The sequence below is a fragment of the Schistocerca serialis genome, unplaced genomic scaffold (genome assembly GCF_023864345.2).
Source record: "Schistocerca serialis cubense isolate TAMUIC-IGC-003099 unplaced genomic scaffold, iqSchSeri2.2 HiC_scaffold_959, whole genome shotgun sequence".
NCBI classification, from domain to species: domain Eukaryota; kingdom Metazoa; phylum Arthropoda; class Insecta; order Orthoptera; family Acrididae; genus Schistocerca; species Schistocerca serialis.
The window spans coordinates 15,001-20,000 of NW_026048583.1; the positions used below are offsets into that span (position 1 = coordinate 15,001).

At 52.2% G+C, this 5,000-nt stretch overlaps 1 non-coding gene across 1 annotated transcript in view; it reads right to left on the minus strand.

The window, feature by feature from the left end:
• Positions 1-1,673, minus strand: part of LOC126453752 (small subunit ribosomal RNA) — a 1,910-nt gene extending 237 nt beyond the window's left edge. Inside the window, exon 1 of the ribosomal RNA XR_007585038.1 lies at positions 1-1,673. This exon is cut by the window's left edge and continues 237 nt beyond it. This is a non-coding gene — a ribosomal RNA (small subunit ribosomal RNA).
• Positions 1,674-5,000: the final 3,327 nt, after the last annotated feature.

Sequence of the window (5,000 nt, forward strand, 5' to 3'; positions counted from 1 at the left end):
TGGGGAACAATTGCAAGCCCCAATCCCTAGCACGAAGGAGGTTCAGCGGGTTACCCCGACCTTTCGGCCTAGGAAGACACGCTGATTCCTTCAGTGTAGCGCGCGTGCGGCCCAGAACATCTAAGGGCATCACAGACCTGTTATTGCTCAATCTCGTGCGGCTAGAAGCCGCCTGTCCCTCTAAGAAGAAAAGTAATCGCTGACAGCACGAAGGATGTCACGCGACTAGTTAGCAGGCTAGAGTCTCGTTCGTTATCGGAATTAACCAGACAAATCGCTCCACCAACTAAGAACGGCCATGCACCACCACCCACCGAATCAAGAAAGAGCTATCAATCTGTCAATCCTTCCGGTGTCCGGGCCTGGTGAGGTTTCCCGTGTTGAGTCAAATTAAGCCGCAGGCTCCACTCCTGGTGGTGCCCTTCCGTCAATTCCTTTAAGTTTCAGCTTTGCAACCATACTTCCCCCGGAACCCAAAAGCTTTGGTTTCCCGGAGGCTGCCCGCCGAGTCATCGGAGGAACTGCGGCGGATCGCTGGCTGGCATCGTTTATGGTTAGAACTAGGGCGGTATCTGATCGCCTTCGAACCTCTAACTTTCGTTCTTGATTAATGAAAACATACTTGGCAAATGCTTTCGCTTCTGTTCGTCTTGCGACGATCCAAGAATTTCACCTCTAACGTCGCAATACGAATGCCCCCGCCTGTCCCTATTAATCATTACCTCGGGTTCCGAAAACCAACAAAATAGAACCGAGGTCCTATTCCATTATTCCATGCACACAGTATTCAGGCGGGCTTGCCTGCTTTAAGCACTCTAATTTGTTCAAAGTAAACGTGCCGGCCCACCGAGACACTCACTCAAGAGCACCCTGGTAGGATTGCAACGGGGTCCGCCTCGGGACGCACGAGCACGCACGAGGCGCGTCGCACGCCTTCAGCTCGCCCCACCGGCAGGACGTCCCACGATACATGCCAGTTAAACACCGACGGGCGGTGAACCAACAGCGTGGGACACAAATCCAACTACGAGCTTTTTAACCGCAACAACTTTAATATACGCTATTGGAGCTGGAATTACCGCGGCTGCTGGCACCAGACTTGCCCTCCAATAGATACTCGTTAAAGGATTTAAAGTGTACTCATTCCGATTACGGGGCCTCGGATGAGTCCCGTATCGTTATTTTTCGTCACTACCTCCCCGTGCCGGGAGTGGGTAATTTGCGCGCCTGCTGCCTTCCTTGGATGTGGTAGCCGTTTCTCAGGCTCCCTCTCCGGAATCGAACCCTGATTCCCCGTTACCCGTTACAACCATGGTAGGCGCAGAACCTACCATCGACAGTTGATAAGGCAGACATTTGAAAGATGCGTCGCCGGTACGAGGACCGTGCGATCAGCCCAAAGTTATTCAGAGTCACCAAGGCAAACGGACCGGACGAGCCGACCGATTGGTTTTGATCTAATAAAAGCGTCCCTTCCATCTCTGGTCGGGACTCTGTTTGCATGTATTAGCTCTAGAATTACCACAGTTATCCAAGTAACGTGGGTACGATCTAAGGAACCATAACTGATTTAATGAGCCATTCGCGGTTTCACCTTAATGCGGCTTGTACTGAGACATGCATGGCTTAATCTTTGAGACAAGCATATGACTACTGGCAGGATCAACCAGGGAGCTGCGTCAACTAGAGCTGAGCAGCCGGCCGCCCGGGAGTGTGTCCCGGGGGCCCGCGCGAACACGCAAGCGTCCGCTCAATTATTCTGCAAACAGGAGGAGGCTGAGCTCCCCTGCACAATACACCTCGAAACCCTCTCAGGTCCCGGCGGCGCGCAGCGCCGTCCTAAGTACTTGGTCGGGTTCGAGAGGGGCGCAATCGCCCGGAGTTTGGCGAGTAGACGCTTTAGGTGCGACCACCCGTGCTCCCAACTGAGCTTGCCGCTGCCGACAGAGGCCCGGGAGCGTGCTGTCGTGGCATTGCCGGCGGGAGACAACACGCGCCACCTACGGTGGCCGGCAGCTCCAACGCCAGCGCCACAGAAGGACAAAAGCCCCACTTGGGTGCCGAAGCGAACTCTCCCAGCACAGCGCACGCGCCAACACGTCCGCACAGCTGCGATACAATCCACCTGCGAGAACCGCAGAGGCGACCGAGCAGCAGACGGCGTCGCGGCGCCGAGCGCCGGGCGGCGGCGCATCCTCAGCGCACACAGTCCTCAATCGGACCAGCACACTGCAGATGTCCACCGCGCTTCGCACCGGGCCCGCGAGGACCTACTTTGGCCGCACGGCGCCGCGTGTAGGGTGCGCCGGCGCGCAGCTGCGCCGCCTGCCGCCTCCGTCGGCCGGCGCGCCTGCCACTGGCCGCCCCCACCAGCCGGCTGTAGCGCGTGCGCCCACGCACCGCGCGGCCAGCACGCCGGGAGGCCCCCCCTCACCGGCCGGGGACGGTCCCACCCAGCCACCGCCGCGTATCGCTTCACACCCACATGCCATTCACGTTCGTGGGCATGGTGGGTATCGCTGAAACAACCGGTTGGTAGCTCAACCGATCGTCGCCATCACTGATTCACCTCTAGCGAGAACAACCGCACCACAACGGTTTACCAGTTCTTCATTTGCGTAACGTCACCAGCAAACGTAGACGTCCATCGCCATTTGCAAATTCAACGATTGTTGCATGCCTGTGTCAGGTGTCACGACACACTATGTCTGCCCACATACACGCAACAACATGTGCACGCTTCGCGAACACGTGGAAGGTGGCCCCCGTACGTATGCGATGTCCATTGCGCGAACGACTGTCAACCGGCCTCTGTCGCATGTCGCAGATGTGGAACGCAGTGCACCATGCTATCACGGTGTGTGAGAAGAGACGACTACGTCTGACAACACGCGCCACTACATCAACAGACGGCTCATGCTGATCGCCATCCACGGCATACCATACTTCAATCCAGCTCTTATAGGGAGACGACACGTAGCTGAGTGCACAATATTTGGACCGTATGGTTCGCCGTTGTTGGCGCAGTCGTGGTACGGTCACACATGTACCACGATGTATCATTCAGTACATGAGGACCAATGTGCAGTACAGTGTGTGATTTGGACGTACAACATCAGCGGACAGTTGACACAAGCCGTACCACAACGTAGGCTGTGCTTCGCCATGCGAATGCCAATGAACAACTGCGAAGGGCATTGAGCATGTACGTCCTGCTGCCATCCGCATTACAGTGTATAGCTGCAAGGTGTTTAACATGAAGCGATACTCTGGGGACCGGGCAGTGCGAGTAGCAAACTATATTGCGGGGGTTGCAGTTAGGCAACACTACACTAATTTAACGCGTCGTATGACAATTACAGAGCAGGTTAAGGCCCAACGTGTGTTGGGTTAAGGTACAATATAGGTTAGGTTAAGGTACAATATAGGTTAGGTTACGGTACAATATGGGTTAGGTTAAGGGACAATATGGGTTAGGTTAAGGGACAATATAGGTTAGGTTAAGGGACAATATGGGTTAGGTTAAGGGACAATATGGGTTAGGTTAAGGGACAATATGGGTTAGGTTAAGGGACAATATGGGTTAGGTTAAGGGACAATATAGGTTAGGTTAAGGGACAATATAGGTTAGGTTAAGGGACAATATAGGTTAGGTTAAGGGACAATATAGGTTAGGTTAAGGGACAATATAGGTTAGGTTAAGGGACAATATAGGTTAGGTTAAGGGACAATATAGGTTAGGTTAAGGGACAATATAGGTTAGGTTAAGGGACAATATAGGTTAGGTTAAGGGACAATATAGGTTAGGTTAAGGGACAATATAGGTTAGGTTAAGGGACAATATAGGTTAGGTTAAGGGACAATATCGGTTAGGTTAAGGGACAATATGGGTTAGGTTAAGGGACAATATAGGTTAGGTTAAGGGACAATATAGGTTAGGTTAAGGGACAATATAGGTTAGGTTAAGGGACAATATAGGTTAGGTTAAGGGACAATATAGGTTAGGTTAAGGGACAATATAGGTTAGGTTAAGGGACAATATAGGTTAGGTTAAGGGACAATATGGGTTAGGTTAAGGGACAATATAGGTTAGGTTAAGGGACAATATAGGTTAGGTTAAGGGACAATATGGGTTAGGTTAAGGGACAATATGGGTTAGGTTAAGGCGCAATATGGGTTAGGTTAAGGCGCAATATAGGTTAGGTTAAGCGACAATATGGGTTAGGTTAAGGGACAATATAGGTTAGGTTAAGGCGCAATATGGGTTAGGTTAAGGCGCAATATGGGTTAGGTTAAGGCGCAATATGGGTTAGGTTAAGGCGCAATATGGGTTAGGTTAAGGCGCAATATGGGTTAGGTTAAGGCGCAATATGGGTTAGGTTAAGGCGCAATATGGGTTAGGTTAAGGCGCAATATGGGTTAGGTTAAGGCGCAATATGGGTTAGGTTAAGGCGCAATATGGGTTAGGTTAAGGCGCAATATGGGTTAGGTTAAGGCGCAATATGGGTTAGGTTAAGGCGCAATATGGGTTAGGTTAAGGCGCAATATGGGTTAGGTTAAGGCGCAATATGGGTTAGGTTAAGGTACACATTGTTGTAAGGAAAGGTGTATTGGGGGGGGGGGGGGGGGGGGGCGGCGGCGGCGGCGGCCGGTTTGTTGATTGTGATTATAGTAAGTGGATGCCTGCGGCATCATCTGATTTGCCACGTCAGGATGCACCTTTGGCTCATGACAGGCGGCGCTCTGATTCCATGCTTGTGGCAGACCTGTGTCTTTCATTCCTGCCATTGTTTGTGTGCTGTGACAGGAGGCAGTATTGTGATGTTGGGTGTACCCCTGTGTAGGACGTGTGTGGGTGTTGGTGGCTTAGCTGAGCAATGGTGGTTGTCGGAAGGGTGGGATATTCTGTTTTGTGAGTGGACCTCCCGGTCTGGTTATGATAGTGTGGATTGTCTAATGTGGCGGAGAGGATGCACTGGGTGTTGTTCCATGCTGGTGCT